The 27,861-nt window shown below is 31.8% G+C and overlaps 1 long non-coding RNA gene across 9 annotated transcripts; it reads left to right on the top strand.

The window, feature by feature from the left end:
* Positions 1 to 21: 21 nt before the first annotated feature.
* On the top strand, positions 22 to 27,861 carry LOC143250392 (uncharacterized). Of its 9 annotated transcripts, none has more exons than XR_013028163.1 (9): positions 24 to 232; positions 3,147 to 3,248; positions 11,041 to 11,193; positions 20,306 to 20,373; positions 21,001 to 21,129; positions 21,450 to 21,563; positions 22,251 to 22,406; positions 25,481 to 25,562; positions 26,769 to 27,388. It is a non-coding gene; the product is annotated as an uncharacterized LOC143250392 (long non-coding RNA). The 9 variants fall into 9 exon arrangements; XR_013028162.1 differs by lacking the exon at positions 21,001 to 21,129 and adding an exon at positions 15,872 to 15,992; XR_013028167.1 differs by lacking the exons at positions 21,001 to 21,129; positions 26,769 to 27,388 and adding an exon at positions 27,740 to 27,861 and having other exon boundaries at positions 22 to 232.

Genomic DNA, 27,861 nt, shown 5'->3' with positions numbered 1-27,861 from the left:
ATTATTGATATCTACGCATGCTCACGTGTGAGTTATGTGAGTTACGTCATCAAAAGACCGCAAGAAATGAAAAAGGTTTTTGAAAAAGGGTTGAAAACAAACGTTTATAACAAAAAGTTTATTACAATTTGTAACTTTTAGGATATCACAAAGTGTTGTCAGTCAGTTTAAAGTTATATCACAAAAACTCTTTGACGTTAACGTGATCCAAATATCTCGATGTGATACGTACGTAAGTAAAGCAAAATTTTATATTCTAACCCTAAACGATCCAATCTAAGCCTCTTTTCTCTATAACCCTGTTCAATGCAGAATCACCGCTATTGTTATTGTTATTTGTGGATGTAATTATACATGTGTATGAAATTTAAACAAAATTTATTTCTTGGTCTTACTTGTAGTAAATCAATATACCTACCAAAATTATAAAGATAGAAACACGAGCTAAAAGTAATCGCAAATGAGAATCTGAAATTTGGGTAGCTTACTTTTCTCATTTACTTATATATTCTTAAATTATATAGTCCAGCAGGGATATACTTTGTGTTTAAAGCCCTTCATATCTTACATTTACAATAGTAAATAGTAACAGTAAAGCAACAGTTTCATAAGGGTTGCAGATTTAAATTCCTGTCACAACAAACATGCTTGCCTTTCAACTGTGGGGGCATTATAGTATAAGAGTCAATCCATTAGTATGTATATATAAAATCCCAAGATGGAACGTTCACCTGAACTTTTCTGTCATATTAAGCTTTACAATTTAAATTTAGAGACTTGTATTTTTTAATGTAGTTTGACATGAGACTGTTAGTGTGTACTAGAAGTTCTGTTATTTAACAGATGATGTGAATAGTTAATGAATCTGATTTTGTATAGCAAATTGACTAGAAGTATGTAATATTCATAAGTTAATACACAGAAAACAAGAAGCTATAATTACTAGAATGTACCGATTGATCAGTTGGCTACCTTTGCTTATTAACACTTGATAGTATCTGGTAAGTTTCAACTGGATTAAGTTTGAGTTCTAAAAGTTAATAGTGCTGAATAATATTCATAAATATAAAAATTTATAGTGATAAATAATATTAACACCCTATGTGTATGGGGTCAGTCCAATAGGGAAGCACCTGCTCATGTGGAGCTGTAAGTACTATTTTTTACTATAATTCTAAATTTATGACACATTCATTTATGAAATTTGTCAATCTTTCAGTAGCCATAACTGTATTGTACACAATTAATCAATATTTCTATTAAAATATTTTCCATAAAAATCTATCTGTGAATTTCCAGAGCCTTAAATGAATCAGTTTCCATGCTTAAAAGTAAAAAAATACTTCTTTTCAAAGGTATTTTTCTGGCAAAACTATATTTTATCTACTATTTTTTCAACCCTAATACTAACAGTAATGAAATTACCAATGTGCAGTGAAATGAGAAACTGATAAATATGAAATAGAATGAACAAATATGTTTTTCCCTCTCTGAATGCTAGGTTTTCTATTTTCTTCAAAGTTTCAGCTTGGCATTTTCCCATACTCTTCTTTTAATTTTATGGTTTTACTGCCTGTACATAGAACCACTGTCTAAAGACATTAGGAGAATAGTATAATTATGGTGTTAGAAAAACATGCAAGTTCGAGAAGTCTTAATAGAAATGAATAAAATCCCTGTAACCCTGGTTATTCCTGATACAATCACACAGAAATGGAAACCAATGCACAGTTAAATCAAATAATTTCAGCTATGGTCCACTCTGTATTTTATGTAGAACATAAGCAACTTTCCCTAATGTTTAGGTCAGTCCTATATAGTTAGCATTGTAACAGGCAAAAACATGACGTTATGTGTTGTGATGCAATACATATTGATGATAAACAGTTTGGAAAGAAGTCAGTTAATTCTGCTCTAAGACTGTAACCCAGTATTGGACAATATTTGGACAATATACTGTACATGTTATTCAAGATGTTGTAAAAACATGTAGGTTCAAAATGTCTTGATAGAAATTAAATATAAGCCCCGTAATTTGAGCACTTTTTGAAGGTGGACCTATCTTCAGTTACATATTGGAAATGGTGGTGTAATCAAATGAGTGATATACAAATAAAGGTTGTTTAGTAACATCAGGAAGGTCATCTGGTTTTTCAAGAAATGTCTATTTCTCTATGTTCTGGTGTCTCATTTCTCATTTCCAGTATAATATAACCAATGGTGAGAATGTATGCGAAAATGTGTTAGGAATATTTTACTTTAGAAATGGCTAAATATGTGTGTATTTAAAACTCTGCTTAAGCATTTAAGTAAAGGTAACACCTGGAGACAGTTTAAAAAAGATATACTGATCAGTTTATAAAAATTTATATGAAAAATTATCTTAAACAAATAGTATGTTTTACTAAATTCAGCTTTCGCGATACAAGAAGAAATAAGCAAAGAATAAAAATATTGTTTTCGACAAAGATGAAACCAGTGAACGAAGATCATCGATTCCAGATTCTAGATTAAGTTCAAAAGGTTGAACAGTATTTAGATTAGCAATCCAATAAGTTTTTTTTATTTCTCTGTAAGCTTTAATTTTGAATCCTGTTATCAATGGTTCAACAGAAGAGTATAATGAAACCCTATTTCATCAAAGTAAGAAAATGAAAATTTGGTAAATAATAACATAGTTATAGGGTTCCTAAACTACTAAAAAAAACAAAAACTTAGCCACTGGCAACTTTGAGGTACTTGACGTGCGTGTTTGGGTTTGTTACTTAGGATACGTGGTTCCAAGATATTATATGACATATAGTGATGAATAAAAATCATTGCAATCACTCTTTACATTGTTTTATTAAATATTTTCATATTTAAATATTTCATGCCTTATATATTTATAAGGTATTGAGAAAGTACAATTTTTCATGTTAAAAGCATTGTTCTCAGTTATTTCTACAGCCAGTGTGTATTATATCAGTTTCATGACCTGAAGAATTTGTGTGATAGGGTTTCTCCTGTAGTTTGTTATTAATATTATTTTCCAGTAAAGTGCACTTTATCATATTTTTATTAGTTGTCATTATGCTTGGAGATATTTCATTTCCTGTATCAGTAAAATAATAGTTATGTTGACAATTTACTTTGACGTATTTTAGGGGGAATGTGATTCTTCAGATGAAAAGCTCCTCGAAATGGTTAATGAACAACTGGGCTTTGGTTTGGGCAATATATAAAGAACAACCTTTTGATGACATCAAGTGAGTGTTAATAATTAATTACCTGGACAGAATTTATTTATTTAATATAAAAAGCACTTGGTAAAAGTTTTGAGCATTACATAAAGATTGAAATTACCAAAAAAAAACATCTTATATTTGTACGTGTTTTATTCATACTGGTTGTGTTTTGAAAGAGATCATTCCAAATACAATAATTACACGTAAGGAGAGTCAGTCTTGATAGGTGGGAGAGAATTCTCTTGTGTTGCTAATGTATTATTTTCATTGAGCTATAAAATTCTATAAAGATGTGGTAATAATCAAAATAAATGTAGATCTAAAGTTAATCAGATATTTCTATTATGTAATATAGTTTTAATTTCTGAATTTCGAAAGTAAAATATTTTAATTTGTAACGTCTTAGTGTTCACATTTCTGTATCACGTGATGGCACTTGTTTGTTCCAAGTTGCTCATCTTGGATCGTCTTTTCACTTGACTGAGATTGAATAAAACTTTCAGACATGCGATTTTCCTAATACATAACATAAAGCTATCCCATAAAGCTCTGTTTTCTTACATGCAGTCTTTGAAAAATGTCAATAACTCTCTCTCTCTGTCTTTGACATTTGCTATTACATTATTGATAACCAATATTTAACCTTCTGTTTTATGCCATCTCGTTCAAAGGATGGCTTTTAAGTTTATCGGAACGTAGATTCAAATCTGCTATCACTAAGTTTAGTTTAACCAGCTAAGGAAATTGTTTTAATGCACAATGTTTGGTTAGAAAACCAGTTAAATTGTAATAATTATAGGACATTGTATGCTTTGTGTTTATTATTGTTTGTGCTCTAAAGTATATATTTGAAATTAATAAATAATTTGGGAAAAAAAATAAACAGCCCAGTGAAAATTTGGGTTAGCATTTCTCAACACTTTAAGTCTTTGACAACAAAAGAAATTACAGCATTCACAATTAAGTACTAGATTTTTGTTATTTTTTGTGTACATATTTTGTTTGTTATAAAAGTAAAAAAAATACTTATTAGGTAACACGAGAAAATAAAAATGAAGAAATAGATTAATTTATTTGCAATATTTGTATATATGTATGAAAATTGTGTGTATTACATAATTTTATGCTGTAATTTGAACTAAGTGTATACAAGGTGATTCCTAGCTTGTTACATAGGCTTAGTATATTGGAAGTTGTCATATTTAACTGACAGTAGTCAGGATAAATAATGATAAGCTTCTATTGTAATCTGCAGGGATTTTAGAAATGAAAAATGTTGTTTCATATTTTTGTTTGGTGTGGTTACAAGGTTAAACAAATGGCCTGAGCTCATATAGTGTAAGGGTAGAGAAAATAATGCATAACATATAAAGTTTTACCAAAAATAACTTGATATTCAATTAGAAGATTCTAGAAGCTCTGCAAATGAAGTTAGGAAACTGTAATATTAAAGATATATAAATTTTATTAATTTTAGCATGAGTTTAAAATTGAGATAAATCTTTATATATATAAAAAAAATTCTTAAGGATGGATTTTTTTTTGAGTTTCTCAATAGTTATTAATTATTTCTCATTAATTTTTATTGGTTGATATGTTTTGAACCATTAATTTATCTTAAAATATTTTAAATAATTTTTGTGATAAATTGATTTAAACATAATTTAAGTTAATCAGTTATTTTATGTGGCATTATCATTGAAATTGATAATTGTATATTATGGTTGATTTGGGTGTGTATTTCTTGATTTTATGTCACTCTGGGGTAAGTATTATATAGATTTACATGTTAAAGCTGAAGAGGAATAAATAATATTCTCTTTTTCAGACTCTGAAAAATTTTTGTTATTTAGTTTTAAGACGTTTTTAAGTAATGCTTTTCTTGTGCCTATTTTCTTTTTGCATGTTGACTATCCAACATGCATAGTAATTTTGATCTCAAGATTAAAAATACTTGTATGCATCAGAAAATGTTCCAATTTCACATACAAAATTTTTATAACCTCCATATAATTATCGCCTTGTAATAGGGGAGACATCATTTGTTTTAAAAACAATTGTGGTTCTGGTTTTTATTCATCTTTCTATTCATAAGCAGCCAATTTTTGGTGAGTGTATTATCAGCACTTCATTGGTCATTTGTTTGTAGTATGATTTGTAGTATGTAGTTGCTCATCAATTCCATTAAAATCCAAACTGATGTGCTAATGATGTGATTTATTTTAACAAGAGGGATGAAAACTGTACACATATTTTAGCCAGTTTTTTTTTTCAAACTGCATTCATCTTTACATTCTTGATGTTGAATGGTTTCCAGAAACCTCTGACCCAGATGTTTCTGTTGCTGTCCACTGCCCCTGATCATTTATCTGATCATTTATGTGCTTTAAACGAGGCTATGACGTATTCATTTATTTGTTGGGTCAAAGAAGTGGTGTTTGGAGTAAGAAACTCCACAGAAATGTTTGTTGATGTGTAAATTAGGTTGTTAGGGTGATTTGGTGAGTTGTCATCAACCACTAGTGCTTTATGGGAAACATTTTCCATAGAAAAACATCTCTTTACTGTAGGGCAGACAAAGTTGTAAACCAGTTGTCAAAAATTGTTTTTGTTGTTTAAACCTGTTCCGTCTGGCATCCTCTTCCAATATAGATCAGTCTCTCAAACGTTGAAAACTTGACGGGTCATATATCCTCTTTGTTCAATAATATCTTTTAAACTGGTTGGCACATTGATGTTGCTTCCCTTTTAGCACTTGCCGCCTTTAGGCTGTGTAAATGATGCTCTTTTTTTAATTTGTCAAGTCATCCTTTGCTATCCATTATCTTGATGTACGAACAAACTTGACAAGAAACCATAGATGATAATGCAGCTTTTAATATTATATAAATTTTAAGTTCTTAATAATATAAGAAAATATTTAAAAACAAATTTAAATTACCCTGGTGTGAGAATTTGAATATTTGTTCTTCAGTTATTTCCCCTTTTGAACTTCCCCCTTAAACTATTTAAATGTTATGTAAAATGTCATTAATCTTCTAAATTTTATATGCTTCAATCATATGGAACTTCAGAGCAACCAATGAAAATGCAAGAACCTCTTGCCACACCCACCTTGCTCAAATTTACAAAATGTTAATACATTTTTCTGAGGCTAAGTCTTAAATTTATAACCAACAGGAAGTCTAGAATACAAATGAGTGATTAAAGTATGATTCATCCCATATGATATTACAGATAATTGATAAATTTAGCTAATTAGATGTTTGAGCTTTTGGATTTTATTTGCTCTAAATCTTTGTGATTTTTTAGTCAGGTGGTATTCTGTGCATTTAGTGTTTTAATATTTTTTAATGTTTGGTTAGTTTTGTATTTTGGCCAAAGGTACTTAAGGGCTAACTGCATTAGCCATCCCTAATTTAGCAATGACATACCAAAGAGAAGACAGTTAGTTAGTTACCACTCTTGAACTACTATTTTTATAATGTTACAACATCCCAATGGGTAAAAGTATGAACATGTTTTGGGGACAGGGATTTGAACCCATAACCAACAGACAGTGAGACAAACCATTACCATCATTTCTTCTCACTATGGGCTTGGTTGAATCAGCCAAGTTTGTGACCCTAAATTTATCTTTATAGTTTCACCACAATAATTCGTAATACGTTTAGTGTATCTTCATAAAAATTGTGTCAACTGTGAATAATGATTGAATCATTTGTTGAGAAAAACATAATTTATAATGAAGTCTCTTTTACTGCAAGAGTCTGTGAATGTGTGGAATCAGAAAATTGACTACTGTGGGTACTCATCTGAAATTTAAATTTAAACATCATAAATAAACGTGAAACATTTTGATCAGTAAAACTAGAATGTATTTTGTATTATTCTACCCAAACTCTGTGTGAGGTTTGTCAATATGACCAATCTTGTAACCATTAAAATAAATCAAAATTATCTTTTTGTTTTCTGTAATGATTTCAGATTGTAATATGAAACTACATTTGTTTATTCTAAATAGCCTTTTTTGTAACAGTGTTATTGCTCTATAAACTAAGGTTAACTAATATGCCTTCCAAACAGGTTGGAAAACATGTAGCTCACATTATCTCAATGAACTACATAATGCACACGAGCTACTCACAGATTTCTTGATTGAGGAAAAAGTGACTGCAATCACAAAGTAATAACCGCCACAGTTGTCGTGTTTGTGTATCTCCTCCTTTCTCTTCTTGAGGATTTATCCTGGTGATATGATCATGCCAACACCACATTAAGCATCCATTTGTTTCCCTTCCCCCCTTAATAACTGGATCTCCACTTTTCCAGGCACTCCTATGAGATACATGCAGTTTCTTCATGATTTTCTCATTTCTTGTCTCTTCTTGTGAATTATTTGTACATGATCTACTCTGAAAATTCTGCACTTGTTTCTTACATCAAGTATTGGGGGTTACCCATTTAAGGACTTTGTTTCCACATGTTGTTTGTGATTTATTCCCATTGATATTTGCCATGTGCTTATGGCATATTCACTCTCTTGGCTGGACCAGATTCTTTCTTTCAGGTGTTTTTCAGGTTTGCTGTGTCTCTCTTGGAGGCTTTTGCCACTTATCTCAACATCAGACTTTTTTCTTGAGCTCTGACAGTTGAAGCTCTTAGCGAGAACTGGTCTCATCATTTTCTTATATACCTGTGTCACCTCTATTGCTCCAACTTCACACATTGAATGGGATTTGCCTGGTTTATAACCACCTATACTTTCCAACTGTGTACCACTTTCTATATCACATTCCTCTTGTCCTTCGTTTTTTTTTCTTCTTTCTGTCAACAGAAGTGGCAAACTTTTCACCACTGTTTTGTCTACCACTTCCTTCCTGTTCTATGGTGACTCACCGCTCAGTTCTTTCACGTGGTTGTTTAGATATGGACTATCAATCTTCACTCCAACTTGGTTTTCTACATTTTGCCTTCCCCACTTTATTCCGACCCTTTTCATGCCTCGTTGGGACCTGACAATGATTTTATGTTCTCTGACACATGCTCTGTTTGAATTATTGGCTTCTAGACATATTTCCATCTCCTTACCTATGGTCTCCATTGTTCTGATTTTAATATCATTAGTGTTTTTTCACAGTCTTACATTGTACTTGTACTTACTTTACCCAGACCTGGCTTCTTTTCTAAGACTTCTATTACTTGGGATGGTGATTGTACTTTTCATCCTATTTCCCTCCCTCCTGTTTCTTTCCTATATACTCATTTAGACTCATCTTTTGCATCTTGTCTTGGTGTTATTTGGCACGTACGTATTTTAAGGGCTCCTGCTATTTTTTTATTCTACCGTTGGACCTTTCATTGTCTAGATCTGTTGTTTGCTACTATTACAGTGTGGATAAGCTTTCAATTTGGATATTATTTCCTGTATGTTAGTGCATGTGGATGATTCTCACATGTCTTTCATACATTATCTTTAAAAACCTGTTTTATTTCTTGCTGAGTTTTAACTCTAAGCTATTTTTTTTTCAATCTTCACACTGCCTTTTCTTTTCTTCTTGCTTTTTCAGACTTTTAAAAATAGTCTCATGTTACTAGTAAAAGACCTTTCTGGCAGGTATCTGATGAGGATCTTGATACATCCCCAGGTCTCCCAAGTGTAAAATCTTCTTCCTTTGTTCAGATTTCTAGCTACTAGGGTGGTGAACATTAGAGAGTTTCTCATTCATTGTGATACTGCTTGTATAGTTTAGATCTGTCTCCAAACAGCCCTGTTGCAGCAAGAGTGTCAAGTCGATTTTAGGTGAACCACACACCGTATGGTCTGATTGTGCCATAACAACACTACACATCTGGGCTCACTGATAACTTGTGTGCTTTGTTGGTTATGATGATATTTCATTCATCTCTGTGATACATAGGGGGTCTTTTGCCTTTAGTTGGAGAATAGTGATCAAGATTAGATAGTCTCCCATAGATTCATGCCGTATAGAGCCCTTGCTGTTAAGTGCCATACTTAATTTTCTTTCTGTAAGGATCTCATATAGGTTTAATGTTTGCATCAACCTCTCCACCATTTTATGTAGGTTTCCATATGTTTTGTTTATACAGAAGAGATATTGTCTCAGCAGTTAACATTTTTGTGACCTGAGAATGTGTTTCGGATGGACACTCACCTGTGATAGATTCCTATCCATCCTCCTCACTTCTGGTGTTCTTTCTTCATGCCTCTTGTAAGAATGACATTATTTCGAGTGCAAGTGTTTAAGGGGAGATGTTGTGCAAGAAGGTTGTGTTGCTCTCCTATTGGTGGAGAGGTAGAATTGTAGGATTTCATCATGTTCAGTTCATGTTAAATGTGATTTTTTAAATGGTGCTAAGCAGAAAATTTGATAATATCAAGGCTTCTTATTGTCTAAAGTTGTTTACATTTGAAAATTGGGAATTCTAAAGGATGTTTGTTAATACAAGAGTATGAAAAGTAATGGTGTGCTTTAACAAAAACATTGTGTATAATGGTGTATCATACAAACTAACTTGTTTTCATTTGAGTTTGTAAGAAGTATGGGATTTCATCTTTTTATATCAGTCAAATTGTGCACTGAACCTATGCTGCTCAGGTATACCAGTTATTGATTAATTCTGATGTAATTATAATCTGTGACTAGTGTTAACGGGCGATAATTATCTTGTTAATTACATATGATAGGTTAGATTAAACTTTTTTTTTTTATATAAATACAAATATAATACTTTCATCATCTGTTAAGTTGTAGTGTTTTGAAAGATTTTCAGTTCTGCCATAATGTTTTATGTTCCATTTTCTTTTATAGCAAGTTGTTATTGATGACTATTATAAACTGGGAGAAAACTGAAAACGTACTGATTCAGAAAAAGCTGTTTGTTGTTCACAAGAATCGTTAAACATGCCAGTTTGATATCACGGAGTATAATATTACATGTAACAACTGGCATTAGTGAACTACCTGTCTGAAAGAAACTAAAACCATAAACAAGTTTTCTTCATGGTTGCATTTGTTTTAAGAGTATTGCAGTTTACAGTAATCTGTGTGAAACATGGGCAGTAGTGAACTACCTGTGTAAAGAAACTGAGACCAAAAACAATTTCATATAAGATTATATTTATAATATTAATGAAGAAACGGTTATTAACTGATTGAGTCTTATGACTTAGCTCTTGCAGATACTTAGGTTGGATACCTTAGAAACAGTATCCTTACTTGATTAGGATGGATGCTGCCCAGACTTTAGAATGTTAAAACTATTAATATAAGATTTTATAACTTGTAACCTGTTGCCATAGAAACATGAGTGTGCTATAAGAGTGACAGTTACATGTCACTTTGGTTAGACATGAGTAGTGTGTGATATTGAATTAGCTTCATTTCCTCTAGTATATTACTTAAGAATTGGGGATGGCTATACATAACTTTGAAGTTTTTATACAGAATTATAGAACAATACAATCTTTATTATGAGGTTCACTGTGGCTCATCTTTTACATTTAAATTCTCTGGGAGACGTTTTTGTAAGTTGTTTTAAACATGCATCCTGTTACTTTGTTAGAATTTAAATTTCTGCTTTAACATGACTCCTTAGTTTGAGAATGTATCAAATCTAACTAATGCTTTCAACTTGCAACACTAATATAGATTATTATAAATTTTTAAATCAACATGAGAAACATGTAACATTATATTTTTCTTAAATTCTGTGTTAAATTTTAATTTATTTTCAGTTAGGGTGATAATACATGCATGTAGTTGCATAGTTTTTTTAACCATCTTAACAGGATGTTGTAAGTGTGGTGAAGATGGACACATGTCATGAGACTGTCCTAATGTAGGAGAGGACAGGAGAAGTAAATCTGGTTGCTTCAAGTATGGTGAAGATGGACACGTCTCACGAGACTGTAAAAATCCTGACAGAGAAGTTGGACGTGATGGTAAGTTTTATGTAAACTGTTTTGATGTTACTATATACTACTATATTTTAGGAAGTCTGTAAAGAAGTTAAAGGTTTACTTGTAAGAGCAATGCATGTTGAAAGAAACGAGTAAAGAAAACCTGATATGGAACTTGCTCTATCATCAGTATTTAACTTCCTAACAGGTTATGCAACAATTAGCTATAGAAAAACATGAAATGAAGTATACTTTTCCACTAAGATGGCCCTCATCGTTGATCCTTGCATGGTGAGGGACCTCCCAGGGGAAGGTTCTGTTCTTTCAGTTTACCTCCTCTGGGATCTAAACATCCACCCACGTGTTTGCCACAAGTGGCGGGCGACCTGTGAAGGGGAGAAGAGGGTCCTTGTGGTTGAGGGGTCCAACCGTAACACACCACTTTGGCCTTGAATTCCTTGGGTCGGTCGGCTAGTCCTCTTGAGCTAGGGTCAACCAAGTGCCAGTGTTGGAAGTTCTCAATTATAAGTACTTAAAGTTGTGAGAATATTGTGTTCATTGTTTTTAACCAAACTTCTACCTGTTTTTCCAGTAAATATTATCTGTGTATTTAAGGCAGTACTCAATCTGCACTATCTATACTGACTTGCTTAGTTCTCTTCAGGCCATGGAATTGCTTCACGTTGGTTCACCACCCTGTTCTTGCTGATATTCAAAACCAACTGGCCCATTTCTCTTTAACATCTACATCTATCCAGTTTTTCTGGATATTGGGCTACGTTGGTATTCATGGGAAAGAGCTCGCCGACACTGCAGCTAAATCTATCTGCTTTGGCACTATCATCGCTGTGCCTATTCCATACATGGACTATGGTCCCTTATTCAAGACTCGGCTCTGTGCCAGCTGGCAGTCGACTTGAAGTGAACAATGAGAAAACAAGCTTTTCCAAATAAAACCCTATAGTGGAGTTTGGCCACTTTGCTTCCGTAAGGTTCGGAAGGAGGAAGTTGTTCTGACTGGATTGATCAGTTTTTTAACACATCCTTTCCTTTTATCTGGAACTGATGCACCAAGGTGTAGTTTGTGTAACACTCAGATTACTATAAGCCACATTGTACTTTCTTGCCATCGTTACGACTCTCCACGACGGAACTATTTTAAACATGTTCTGTCCCAAGGTTTTTCCATAACATTAGACAGTGTTATTGGTGAAGGTGACACTGTCCACTTTGATAATGTTTTTAGTTTTTTAACAGCCATTAATCTTTTTAATGTGATTTAAGTGTTTTATATTTCTTCATTTAATCTTTTTTATTGTGGTTCCATTTTAAGAGTCACAATCTCTCTAGTTCGATTTTAAATTAGAAAATGGCCGTAACATTAAATTCTAGAACTGGAAAGGCCAACTTCAGGTGACGAATGCTGCTGTTTGAACTACCCGTCAGTCGTTCTGGCCAGTTTTTATTACAATTTTGCTTTTAACACTTTTATTACCTACTTTTTGATAGTGGCTGTAATGACACATAACCCAGAAGCAGGACTAGAAAGGCCAAGTTCAGGTGACTGACGGTGGTTCTTGTACTTACTTGTTTGTCTTCTTGGCGGGTTATGGTAATTACCAGTGTGCTACATACAGCTCGTTATGACTTTTTTTACTGTAGTTTTTCTCTAAACGTTGTAGACTAGATGTAAACATTGGTTTTATGCTATTTATGGTTTTACTTGCTGTTTTGTTTTACTTTCATTTGTTTTTATGAATTTTACTTGTTTTCCCAGAGTTGGGCGCAGATAGCCTAGCTCCTTTGTGCCATAAAATACTAAATCAGCCAACCAACCACTGAGATATACAAAATTTCCAGATCTTAGCACATTGTAGTCAGACTAGTAACAAAACAGATTCTATTTCCACAAACAAATCTTTAGCATAAATAGTTCATAAAAAAATCTGATTCTTTGTATACAAAATACCTGTAATCTTTACTAAATACCTACCTATTTTGTGAAGATGTGAACGTTGTGTCAAAAGTTAGCATAAATACTTGACATGTGCAAGTGTGTAGAACTTGTGTATATTATACTTAGCTTGTAGGAAAAGGGTTAAGTTGTAATTTCCTTTTTCATTACTATTAGTTGCATCCAGTTGGGGATTAGGCTTGAGTCAAATTTTCTAATTGTTAACTTGTCTTTTCCTCCAATATAGGTTTTTCTGTTGTGTCCTTTATCCTTTTCTTTAGTGGACTTGTAAGTTTGATAATTGTTTTTTAATATGTTCCTTAATGGTTTTGTATGTCAAATGTTTCTTATTAATTTATATTGCTCTACTTCATGACAATTCTAGTGGGCTCTAAGTTCTGTCTGAAGGTTTCTACCTATAGTTCTGCCTTTTCCACTGGTAAATTTCCTTCCTTCCTCCTCTTTGGGATTATTTTTCTTCAAAGATTGGTCTGTTCAAGATTTACTACACAAAGGGGCTGCCAAATGGGTGTTACTCATTCTCTTTGAGTGTAACTCTCATCTAATTGTTGTCCCTCAAAAGATAGATGTTTGGAGACCTGTTATAGAATTGTCCCAGTTGAACTTTTTAACTGAAGTCACTGTGCTTTATCATGGAGTATTATCTCTCACTTCAGGTTTTTTTTTTTTCCCCTGATACTCTGAATGATCAAATCATGATGGTTGCTTATCTTCAGATTCGAACTGTTCTTGTGTCATGCTGTTTTGTATGGTTCATCCAGTAGGCTTGTTTCTTCCATTTCCAGGTGCTACTGTTTGTTTCTTTGTTTTATGAAGTGGAATAATGTTTCTTTGGTGGATTGGGTGAGGGGAGCTTTCCTCAATTCCCAAGAGATTTCTGGTTGGTTGTTTATTGAGGAGACTTCTTTCCATTTGATATATCCTGGAACGTTTTGCAGTTTATTGGACTCTGTATTATTTCCTCTGCAAGGTGGTTTGCCAGGTGGTTGTGGTTCAAACTGATTATTCCACTGTTATCAGCTATATCACTAAGCAAGGGGTAACTAAATTTAGATATTTATTTTCAGACAATGAATCTTCTTCACTGGGCCTACTAGCACTACCTAGTAGTCTTCATTTATGTATCTGCACTCAGATCAGACTCTTCTTCAGAGTCTTTCTCCCCTTATCCAGACGACAACTTTTTTCTTTCTCACTACTCTGTATTGGCCTGCTCAGACATGTTTTCCTCTACTTTCAGTGATGTCGAGAAACCCACTTGTTGAGAAATTTATATTCAAAAACGGCTCGTTTGGGTTGAGAAAATATTTTACATAGAAGAGCTCTCAACCCAAATGAGCCGTTTTTGCATATAAACTCCTCTACTTTGTTCTTTACTGGAGCAAACATCCCCTGTCCTTTCCTTTGTCTCAGTTTCTCCTCTGACAATTGCAATCAGATATAGTTCATACCATTGTCACTGAATTCCACTTGCTCATGTGGCTTTTGACGAGTTCCTTGCATCAGCATGGTCTTGCTCATCATCTTTCGTTTTCCATTCCTTTCTTCCTTTCTCCTTGTCTTTATACCAGAGGCAGTGGTTTTCTTCATATCTTGGTCCATTTGCTGTGGCTTTCATCCTTTCTGTCCTTTTGTATGTCTTATTTACCAGTTCTTTGCCTGATTGTTTGATCAGAGTTTTGTTATGTGAACTTTGGGATACAAAAGTTCATTTTTGGATTTAATGAAAATTTTAGTAAATTTGTACACTTTTGTATTAGATGTGAAAAAAAAATTTCTTAAAATTTTATCTGAAGATGCTGAAGTCTACATTTTATTGTAACATCCATTATTATACATAAAATGTGATGTACAATTGTTATTAAAATTTAGTGCTTTAGCAGGTATCTGGGATTTGCATGTAAAAGTGCAATTGCACAACATCAATTTCTTAATTGTAATGTGAACTTTAGAACTACATAAAATTGCATGGTATAATAGCTCCTGGTTGAAGAAAGTTGAAATAGAAACAACTCTCAACCAAAATTAAACTGATGAATAAGGAAGCCAAAAGAAAATATCAAACTTGCTAGTGTGTGAAATAATTTGCCCCAGAAAATCTAAAGTATTATTCATTATTCAGGAGACATGAATTAAATGTATAATATGACCAAAGAAATTATATTTAGTTGTCTTATTCTTGTAAATTAATAATTTAAACCCCATGGTCGGTCTTTTATTTTTGTTATTTTGTGAAATTAAATTGCTGTATATGTGAATCAGTTTTCGCTTTGTTAGTATTTGTAAGGTGCAATAAATTAATATGTAGAAAAGTAGGGAAAAGTTGAGTGACTACTCTGTATTATGCAGTTTTGTTTACCTGTGAAAATAAATTAATTCCTGTTACATATCCTTAAATTCCTTGTGTGGTACTAGAATATTGTAGATACATGTGTACTAAAAATAATTGTTTATTAAAAAATAACATGTTGAAGGTTAATTTGCATTATTTGAGAAGCAAAGAAAAAATTGTGCTCGTTTTAATGATATTTATCATTGGAGCATATTGATCTCATATTTTTATTTTTCTATCCTGTTGTTTCCTAGTGGGAGGAAAAATTTTCCTTTGGACCTTTTACAATGCCATCATCCTTGTGAACCTCTCCAACAACTTCATTCAAGCATTAAACAGAAATTCACAAAAGTTTATCAGACTTTCTTCCATCCCATTCCCTCACTTCCAGACTTTTTTGTTTTTCTTTTCAGAACAGCAGGTGCACCAGGTGACATTACAGTTTTATTGAGCTGAGATAATAAGAAAATATATAATTTGAGTGAGATTAGGTTAACCTCATGAGGCTACATTTCTGTAATTTGTAGATTCATGGTATTTATTACTCTTTGTTTGAAAAATATTTTTTTTTGCTAGAAAGTGTGAGTTTCATTGCCTGTAATTATAATTATCATTTTCTTTTTACAAATTGTTCCATAAAACAAAAGTTTAGAAGTATGAGTAAAAAAGTTTGTGTGACAATGACAAGCTATTTTTTGGTAGTCATGAATCTAAGGTTGTGAATATTCAGTATAGCTTTGCTCCAAAATAAGCAGAGGCATTTCATAAATTAGGGAATTTTTCTTGATTTGACAGTTAATTTAAATTTATTAAAGCTAGCTTTTGTTGTTTCAACTTCAGTGTCGAATAAAGGTGTCTTCTCCATGGATATCCTGCATTCTGTTTACTGATATTGTCAAACAAGGCTTGTTTAAGCTTGTAAGTCACTATAAGGTGTTTAGGTTAATATGAATTATTCTACTATTTTATGGAAGAGGGACAGTTCAGCCAACCTTCTAAACTCATAGCTGCTTACTATTAATAGACAAGTTTTTTTGGCCATGAATTTTATTTTTATACTGGAAATTGTGACATCATTTTCTAGCCTACCTAATTAACACCCAAATTCAATTTAATTACATTGCAGAAGAGGGCCATCTTTTTAATCAAGTTTTATACATTTCTTTATTGGTATATTGAACTGTTTTTTTTTTAGTTTAGTGTTGATGGTCATTTTTACCCTTTAATAAAAATATATTCAAAAGAGATCTGTTATACCTTTCAATTGATTTATGCTAAACTATTTAGATTAATATTACAAAACACAGATTTTTTATGCATTTTTTATTAAATAGAAACTGGTTTTAAGAAAATCTCCATTAAAAAGACAAAAAGTGTGAAATTTCTCTAATCCAAGAAGGTTTGTAATAATAATAAGCTTTGAATGCATTGTATCTTAAAGGTATCTTTAATATCATTGTAAGAGAATAACATCTTCATGAAGGGTAGTTGTTTTGGACGGTATAATCACTGTTACTTGTGAGACTATGCATATTTATTTTACAGACCAAGAATGTAAGAATTGCTAACTTCAGTATATTAAGAGAGAGTTGTCCTCAGACTTTTTTATTATTATTATTATTCTTTACATACTCAAAGTAAATCTTAGTGAAAACACTACTCTTATGTGAGATCAGTGGTTAACTTAATTTGAATGATTATTCATATCTGGATTATTTCATTTGGTTCATATATCGGCTAAACTTCTCTGTTAAGAGAAACAGTTGCACATCAAATTCCTTCTATAAAATGCATAACAGTTAAGTTTTTGAATGGTAATTGTCATTGTATCTATGATAGTACTAAACTTAATTACACAGGATGAGGAGGGTGGTCGTGGAGATCACATAACTTTACAAATTTTCTTGTTGGGGCAAAAGGACCTGTAATTATTCCAGTATGTTTAGCTATGTTTCTTACTTTGATAAACAGTTGTTGTTCAAAAATGTGGTTGTATTAATATTTGGATTGTAAATCTTTATAAGTCTAGTATATTATTTGTTTTTTGAATTTCGCACAAAGTTACATGAGAGCTTCCCTAATTTAGAGGGAGGGCAGCTAGTCATCACCACCCACTGCCAATGTTTGGGCTACTCTTTTACCAACAAATAGTGGGATTGACTGTTACATAATAACATCCCCATGGCTGAAAGGGCAAGCATATTTGGGGCAACGGGGATTTGAATCCGTGACTCTCAGATTACGAGTCAAACACCTTAACCCACCAGGCCACGTCGGGCCCCGTGTAGTATAATATTTTGTTAATAATGCTGGTTTTATTGCAGTGATTGTTTTTGTTTTTCCCTAACCACAGCTTTAACATTGTGAATAAGGGAGATGGTCTGGTACAGAGTGGTCTGGGGTTTGGTGTTGGGACTCTGTTCCCTTCCTAAGTGCTGTGCTGTGCAAATTGTTCTGCTTCTGTTAAAGTTTGTTGTTTTGACTTTACAGTGTTTAATGATCTTGTTGTTATATAAGTATTTTACCTTGCAAATGACTGATAATATAATCTCAAGTGTGAGCCTACCAGTGACAAATTTCACTGTTGAATTGTTTGAAATCTTCTATGTGTAAACTGGTAGACAACCTCCAGGGAAGTAAAATCAACAGAATAAAATAGCTCGTGCTCATTTTATACACTTCACTGTGTCTTGCTGATCTAGATATTTTCAAAGGCACGGGTACTGGAAGGTAATCTGTCGTCTGGCCTTGATGTTTCTCTTAGAGAGCAAAGGTTTCCTCCTTGCACACCTCCCATGTAAGTTAAACTTGTGCAGTCTCTTTCTGATTGTAGAGGCATGCACTTTCACATCAACAGTAGCCAGAGCCTGCTGTAAATCCCGTGGTGACATTTTAGGGTGTATGGAGACCTTTTTTAGCATCTTGCGGTCAGCTCTCGGGGTGAACTTGCGTAGACGACCAGACCTAGGCATGTTGGCAGTTGTTTTGAAAGTCCTCCACCAAACTAAAAATGTCTGAGGTTTAAATAGGGTAAGTCTCATACAAAATGCTGAATCATGTGCACCTACACAGGTGAGTTGAGTCATTTTAAGTTGGAATAAATGTGGAGGTGTGCTTTTTCCTGAGTTAGAATATGCATTTTTGTAGAAGTACATTTACAGAAGATCTTGAATAGTGTTTTCTTCAGTTTTAATTGTTTAGTTATATTCCTATAATCTCTCAGTATTGTTAAATTTGTGATTAAATATCTAAATATACAAAAACACACAGGCTTTCATAGGGTGTTCTAACTTTCTCACATGACTGTATGTACAGGATAATTTGCTCCTCCTACTGTATATGTTTATAATCATGTAAACTTAGCAAACTAACTCAAAAATTGGAGAGAGGGTGTGTGGGTTCAGCATAGAATTTAAATAATTACTTTTGATAATGCATGTTTTTGGTTTTATGTGGTTGCAAAGTGTAGAAACCCATTATTGAAGTTAGAAAATTTTCATGTTGAAAATGTGACATGGAAAAACTATTGATAAGTTTTTAGATATTTTTGAAATTAAAAAGTGGGAACTCCAATAATATAAAATTAAATTATAAATAGATTTTTATGTTAGGTTCTTGGACATACAGTGGTAATAAAGTGATTTAGTTAGATTCCAAATGTACTGGAAAAAATTGACACTTTGATTCACTATGGAGTGAGAGAGCAGAATAACATCCTTTGAACTTTGTCACTTATATATCCTTGTTTTGCTCTGAGATTTTTTTAAAAATTTGAAAGAAGGTTTTTTTTTTAGGTTTACATTTTTTAGTAACTGGTGAATTTTATTTTGGTGAAATGCAATATAGTACCATTATTTAGACACTTCTCTTTTGCAGTAAATTAATATTGGATTGGTAACTCTGTCTCTTTCTTCACTCATTCCTCAGTACAAGATGAAAAAAGCTAGCAAACGTTGTTATTTCTACCATGAAACTTGAACTGTATCAGACACTATGTAAACCTGGGAATATGTTCTTGATTAGTTGTTTCAGTAACTTGTTTATAGATGTTTTGAATATAGTTTACTGACCAAGTTTACTTTTAAAGTATTCCATACTTAGTGATCTTGAGATTATATCTGAGTATTTATAATTTGAAAAGACTTCAACATAGTAACTTAAATTTCAAAACATTTAAATACATTATTTCATATAATCCAAGCAATCCTTAGTTCAAACGATACTTATAGGGTAGCAATTAATGTATTCCCAAATAACCAACCTGTTTACAAATTGTTCATTATTGTGATCACATTGCGCCATAGGATTTGCAGATCCTAATATTAAACAGTGGGATTAATGATAATGGTGTTTTTAATTGCATATATTTTTTTGTTGCTTGTATCTTGTATTAGGAACATTGTTGTGATTCCACAAGAATTAGATGCATAACTAGTTGAGAAAAATCACTTGAAAAGCTAATGGGTTTCTGGACCCTACTGTTAATTTTAAGGGAAAAAAGTTGTTTTGACTATAACCATAAGTTTCAAGAAAAGTATTTATTTTAGTTTTTTTCTCAAGAAGTACCTTTGTAGTTGTGTGATTTAGTTAGAATTGGATATACATTGGATAGATATTTTACAAGATAATTATTTAAATGATGTAATAGCAATGTTTTAAGAAGTTGAGTACTAATTTCAAAATTTATTAAGAATTTCTATGGATGTATGCAAGAAATGAATAATCATTTATTAAATATGAATTTACATTTTTCATTGAAGAAAAAATTTAGAAGTTTGTGATAACTTTTATTGAGCAAAATTCTAATCATTGTATGAATAATATTTCTTGTACAATAAATACTTTAGATTCTCCCAGTTCTTTAGTTTCAAGTAATCCACAGAAAAAACTTGCAGGTGACGAAGAAGAGTTTAATGTAAGAACTACACTTCGTTGTTTTTTAACTTTGTTTTCATTAAAAAAAATGAGCTAATTAATGAAATAGTAGATAGTCTCTTGTTTTAGTTGAATGAAAAATGCATAAAAATGTATTTGGTTTATTATGAGCAGTTCTACTGTGTTGTATATATTTAAGGTTGAAATTTATATACATGTTCTTGACTGGTAAAGAGTATATTTAAAATACATACATGTTACTGAACATTTATGCCCAGTGTAAAAGAATGTGAGAGAAGTTATTTCAAACAATGGATAATTTTCACAATTTTTTGTTGTAGTATGAGGTCCATATTTATTTTTTAACAGGTATATTATTGTTACTCTGATCTGCTTTGCTGTTTACTTATAATTATTTTTATTACAATTCATTTGGTTGGTGTCTTTATCCTAGGTATATGCTAGTATAATAATAATTCAACTATATCTTGTTATATGTATGCTACTGATGACAGTATTACTTGTTTAATTCTAAACTGGTGTGTGTACAATATTCTCTTGATATAAGACTGGTAACAATTTAAATCATTTCATTCATATATTGTCTATATGTCTAAGTTATGGTCATTGTGATTTGGCTTTGATTATATCCTAATTCAAATTCTAGGTTGAACATGGTATGGACTGTATGTAAAACAAACAAAGAAAAAAATAATTTAGTGTACGTGTGTGATACTTTGATGTGATCAATGAATTGGATCCACTGATAACAGCAAATTTGTCCAGGAAGTGTGGGGTACTGTATTTAACAAGTTTTTTTAGTGTATATAAAATAACACAATTAACAAAATCTTTATTAAAATAAAACAGAAATAAGGGATGATGTGCAGACTGTAACAGTTGATGTTTATGCTAAACTGTGCTTAGTTTTACAGGTTTCACTCTCAGGATTGATAACTGAAATCATATAGACTGAAACTGTTTTAGTCAAAACTTATTTTACTAATTATCTTTCCCCAGAAAATATAACCATGTTTTGTCAATAATTTAAGTAAATCTCTATATGCCAAAGAGAATAACAACTATTTTTATACTTTTGACCTCGCTTTGGTTCAGGGTTTTCAGACCATGACACAAACCTGGACAACATTTCTATATCATCTAGAACTTCAACAACAAGGAAGAACCAACAGTGTATAACATTACCAGTTCATGGAATTGGAGAAGTTGGTATGTATATGTAATAAAATATTGGAAATGAATATTACTTGTTAGTAATGGAGGATTAATACATTATCAAGTTAGCTGGCAACAGTTTAACATATTTCAAAAGTTGATTATTTAATGTACTTTGTAGCCAATGTCTTCAAAATTAGAGACTGCTGATGCTGAAAGTTTTGTGTAAAATTAAAGAAAACAAACATGAAACTGCAACAGAACCAACTGTGAAAACTGCATAGTAATACTTTTGATGTGTTCAATTTAAATGCAATGTTAATATTAAAATAAACCACAAGACTACCATATCATTCATATCCCTCCTCTCCCCTTGTATATTTGTTGTTAGTAAGAATTGTGGGAAGTTCTTTCGAGCAAGTGGAGTATTAGGTACCACATTTTTACCCTTTAAAGTTTTGTTTTTGGCAGGTGGATGAAAGTGTTCTTTAAGTAATAAAAAAATTGCAATTTACAGTATTTTTACTTTAATTTTTTTTATTCACCTAAAGAGATACTGTACATTATTTATCAATAACAATGAATATATAATGTGATTTATATTTGATGTTTTTATTATATTTAAAAGGAAAATAGGTACGTGTATGAATAATTTCAATGCGAGTTGTTATTGTGAAATATAAATATTTATGGAAGTTATCCTGTTTCTTTGTGATCTTAGAATAATTTTCATAACTTTAGATTTTCCACCTAAAGAGAGTGAAGCACCACCCTCTTGTGAAGAAGCTAGCAGTTTGTCAGAGGACACAAGTATCTTGAAGATGAAGATGAGAAGAATATTCGGCAGAATGTAGGAGTTTCTATTCCACCACTTAAAATCTCTGCCCACCTGTCTTGGTAAGATACTGTGTTCTACAATTTTGTGTTTTTGTAAGTAATAGCCTAAAATCAGGAATTTAAATGTATTGTAAGAATCCAGAGTGTTTTGTACATATATAAAATATTTTAAACCATAAACATTTTGGTCAGATGTGCATACCTTAATTAAGATGAGCAATATATAATGGTTAAATTAAGATAGTATGTTTAATAAAACAAATATCTAATAGTGCCTTATATAATAGCTATCTTGTAAACATAATGGGTTTATTTGTAACTTTTTAGGACATATAATTAAATCTAGACCTTATTGTTGTTGGTCTAATTTCACGTTGAGATCCTCACCCTGTTGAACTATGCATTTATAGAAATACCATCTGCCTTTGCATCATTAACCTTAGTTAACACTGCCTGCCTGTAGTAAAACCATCTGCTTAGCAACAGAGTCTCCCTGTAGTAACTTATAGTGGTATCAAACTATGAAATCACTCTATCCCCAAGACAGTTGCACCATCATTTTTTATTTTTTGGAACAGTGTCTCCTAACAACATTGAGCAACACTCAAACTATGATGTTGTATAACATCTCTTAACAACACGTTCTGTGGCAGCAGACAACTTCCATTGTTAAATGTTATATTGGCATAAGAAATTTCACCTGTAAAGTGTCATAGTGGCTCAGCACTTTGCCCCTATCATTGTACCAGATGCTATGACATCATCTTTAGCAGTATATACCTCCTGAGGCAGTCTGTGCATAGAACTGTTCTGCTACTTTCACATAGTGCAGCTATTTTTGGTTATTGATTTTCATCCAGTTTTCTGATAGTTTGTATACAGAAAGAAAATGCGAAATGTTGGAGTTTTGACACTGGTTCATTACTGATACTTAGAGTAAAGTCTTGCTAAGGAAATCTCATTTTCGTGTTTTATATTTTTTTAGCCTGCTGATCTTGTATGCATCACTCCTCTGATTTTCTTTTATTTAAAAACAGTATCTGTATAAAATGGAATAAGAAAATTACATACAAAAAGTCGGCAAAAGATTTTGTACAACACATCCTAGCTGTTCCAAAGACAATTCAGATACTGATAATAAAGTAAAATGTCTATGTTGATGTGACCTGTTGCCATCAGTCCAATTGGTGAGTGCTACACCATACTTTGAGTATATGAAAAGCTATCAATATCATTTTTCCAATATGTGTGTTGAAAAAGGCTAAGTTTCTGGGAAGGTAATACCTTATGTCAGGCATGTTATTTCTATTAGATATGATGATGAGGTCGTTGTGTGTGACAGACAGAAGCCAAACTGTGTATTCAGTCAGTGCTGTATGCAAGAAATTTTGCAGCTTTTGGAAGTAACTACTATTATAACAACCTCAGTCGAGAAAAAACGTTCATGCTTTCCACCATTGATCTCAAATGATATTTTCTTTGGAGGATAGGAGATGTTGTAGTAGAGGTCTTTTCAATAACATAACTTCAATACAATAATACAATTCTTAGCATTGTGTGACATGCTACAGAGCATTTGGATAAAGATTTCATTAACGTTCATTAATAGTTTATGTGCATTATGTTATCCAGGTGTTTTGCAAAGGATTTACCCCACGTACTAATATGTGCATTTATATCATCGTATACTGCCATTATAGTTCAGCCTGTTGTAAGTTCGTAGACCTAAATAAGCTCCTAAGTTTACTTGAATCAAATTTTTCAGGTAAAACATTGTTTCCCAATGTTGTTATATTTATTTCCATAACTTTATTCACTATGTTTAAATGAGGAACTTCAAATCCTCTTGATATCAACTAATATAAGTATATTTGAAAATGATAGTGTAGAATATTAATGCATAAGCCATAGTTTGAACCTAACTGTGACCTGTATCATTTAAATGCATCAATATTGTAAAGTAATACATAGTTTTTACTAATGAATCCAAACCACAACAAACTTTAAAGTTTTTTTTATTACCCATTCATGTTTCTCAAATTTTATTAGTTCATTTGTGTAATTTTTATAGTTTTTGTGCATTGAGTATGTGGTGTTTTAATACAGTAGCTTCATAACTGATGTTATTAGTAGTCATGATTAAAGAGAAGCAGGGCATAATAGAATTGTATTTTGTTTTTAGTGTGAAAGATTTGACAGGAATACATGGATAAAACTTAGAGACAATGTGTTTATTCTTTAGGGGAAGAAATTTCTTTATTAGAGGAGCCTGGCTCCAATATTGATGTGTTGGCATTGGATTTGTCAGCATCTCGTTCAGAGTAAACAACCTTGTTTACAGTATTTTTATAAAAACTGATGAGTACTTTAGCTTTTAACCTGATTGAGAAATTCTACTAAAAATCATTTTTTGTTAAAAAAATAAGGTCATCTAAAACTTAAGCTGCATATAAAAACATGACAATCATAGTAAACTATTACTTCACTGATGTCATGTTAATTAGTGCCTCTACCACTAATTTTTTAATTTTATTTATTTTTCATGTTTTTATGTTTATGTTTTGTTTTTTTCTCATTTTAACTTGGGAGAGCAGTCACCTTGTCACAACTGTCTGCAAGCAGTGATAGGTGATATAGATGTGGGACATTGTGGGCTTGAGCACCCACATCTCTCTCTCCAATTTCTAATCTTTTTTATGTGAGAGTAGCGAAATGGAGGTTAAGACTGATAGATGTGGGTCCTACTTTTTCAGCCACTTCCAAACCGTAGGATACAATTTATAACCCTGTGTTTAAGCTTGTACTGTAGGATCCTTTTAAAAATATGCAGCATATATTTTGTTTAATTTTAATGTGTATTGTTTATGGTTTAAAACTTATGGTTATAATATAATTACTCAGAGGCTGTTTAATGCAGTTGTTCCTCATGATTTTGTTTACTCATTTGATTTACTTAGATGTAATTATTTAATTTCACTAAAATATATATATATAATATTGTGTGTGTTAGCATTACTGATGTTTTCCTGTATATAATCCCTTTTATATATATATATATAGTAGTAGTAGAATTGAGTTGGAGGTTAAATATTTTTAGAGCTTGTAATATCTGTATTTAAATATTTAATTTTCAGCATACAGACGGAGATTGCATGCCATCAGCTTAGTCATCTGCCAAGTTTTGAACAAGAGACCATGAAAATGTGTATTCAAAGGGTAGGAATCTTTACTTCAAATGTATAAACAATTTTATTATAGTATTAACAACTTTAATGTCACAAAAACAAAATATGTAATATATTTTTTCACACCGTATCTAATCTTGCTGTATTGGTTACAGGAATCTTAGAGATAAAAAAATTATTTGAAGTACTTGAAAACTAGGTTAAACCACTATAAAGAATATGGAAATGTGTGCCATAATAGAACAAAATTACATGTTTATACTTGTATTTTTGATATCAAAATGAAAATTGGAATTTGTAATTCTTAACAGTGAAATAGCATGAACATACCATACCAATAGACATGGTATTGACATTGATTACAATATTTACTGCATCACTAATTTAAAAAAAAAAAAATTCTTGTAGAAGAAAATGTATTTGAAGAAATGAAAATATTTAACACTTTTTGCTTGTTGTAATGGATTGATCTTCAGTAGTTAGTGTTTAATATAGGAGAAATTTTGTCTTTCTAACCTTAGCTCCTTGTTGGTATTTTTCTACAGTATTTGTCTGTGACTTGTTGGGGATAAATAAACTGACAATCTACCTGATTTAAAAAATACTGAACCAATCAACAGCACTCTTGCTAAACAGTCATGTACATTCAACAATGTTACTCAGTCTTAGTGAAGTTGAGCCAAGCTGCATAGGAGTCAGCTGTACTAGGATTTGTCACAATCCTATTAATGGAAAGTTGTTACATGCTCTTTTGCCTGACATGAAAACTGAGTTATTGGGAGAATAGTTTTGCAGTGGGTGAAAAATTGTGCATATAGAGGGCAGTACAAGTTAAGGAAAGCTGATATTGTGAAAAATGTAATAATCTGTTAAAATACATTTTCATCATAGGAAAATGTTGATATAATGTAATGTAAGTAGAAAACCAGCCTTTCCATGCTGATGAAATATATAAATTATTTATGTAAAAAATAAAATAAAAAATAGCTGGTATAATATACAAGATCCTGCAATTCTTAATGCTATTGTTTTTTGCAATATGTTATTTGAAAATAAAAACATTACTTCAGGTAATATTTTATGTATTATAAACTTGTAATTATTCTTATCAATGTATATGTAATAGGGAATTACAGTTTTAAAACATTATAGGAGAATTTTTGTTCATCTTCTATCTTTAAGAGAAATAATATGTAAATTATTTCAGTATTGCATACTTTACATATTTTATCTGTAGGTGCTAAAACAGATGACCCTTCCATGCTATCATTTGAGTAAGCTAGGTGAATACTAGTATCCTGTGGTAGACCCTGAGTCTGAAGAACATGCAGATCGTTCATTTGGATCTCTTGTGCCTCCACTGGGTTTAGTAGAGATTCCACATTTTCCAGTGCTAACGAAGGCTAGTTGGGAAATACAAAATTTTCCTCTTTTGGATCAGAATTCCAACAGAGGGCTATTGAGAAGACAAAATAAATCTGGTGAAATGGAGGATGATAATCAGATTATGGGAATGCCACTGATAATGGAAAGGAATATTGATGATAAGTATGTTAATTCTGTCAGTCAGGCAGTCAGAGATGAAGACAAGGGTATAGAAACTGAAGAAAATGAGACCACTGAATTAAACCGGTCACGTCCAGTGAGAAAAGTATCATCCAAAAACCTGAAGGATAAGTCACATTGTGCTTCAATGGTACCTGGAGAGTCTTCAACCATGGTTTCTGAATCTGTGTCAATAACAGGAGTTACAAGTTTATAATACATAAAATATTACCTGAAGTAATGTTTTTATTTTCAAATAACATATTGCAAGAAACTCCTGTTACTTTCTGCTCAGAAATAGCATTTACAAAGGTATTTAAAAATCTGTTTTATTTTTATATAATAAGAAAGACTTCTTTCTTAAATATTTGGCACTTATGAGGAAAACTTTTTTAGTAGTTTAAAGATGGTAGGTTAATGAGGTACAGTATATGTACAGTACCTTTGTTTTTTTATGTTTTCACAATAAGGTTAATATGTTTTTTAATACATTTGAGTCTGAGATAAAGCATTATCTTAGACTGTTGCTGTTTAAGTAGCTTTTGGGCTTTTGTTATCACATTCTGATAATAACTTTTGTGTTATTAATAGTTATGTTTTTTTTACATACATTAACTGTAAACTCATATGAAATCTTTATTAATTTTCTACATTTTTCTGCAGAACAAAAATGCAGTAAAATCTGGAGAGCAGCTTACAATTTTACTAAGTACTAGTGCAGTTGATAATGTCACCTGTGGCAGTGCTGTTTGTGATAGGTCTGACAGTATCAGCCCCTTCTCTGG

Source organism: Tachypleus tridentatus, chromosome 5 (assembly GCF_004210375.1).
Source record: "Tachypleus tridentatus isolate NWPU-2018 chromosome 5, ASM421037v1, whole genome shotgun sequence".
Classification (NCBI taxonomy): domain Eukaryota; kingdom Metazoa; phylum Arthropoda; class Merostomata; order Xiphosura; family Limulidae; genus Tachypleus; species Tachypleus tridentatus.
This window is presented reverse-complemented; position numbering and strand designations above follow the sequence as displayed.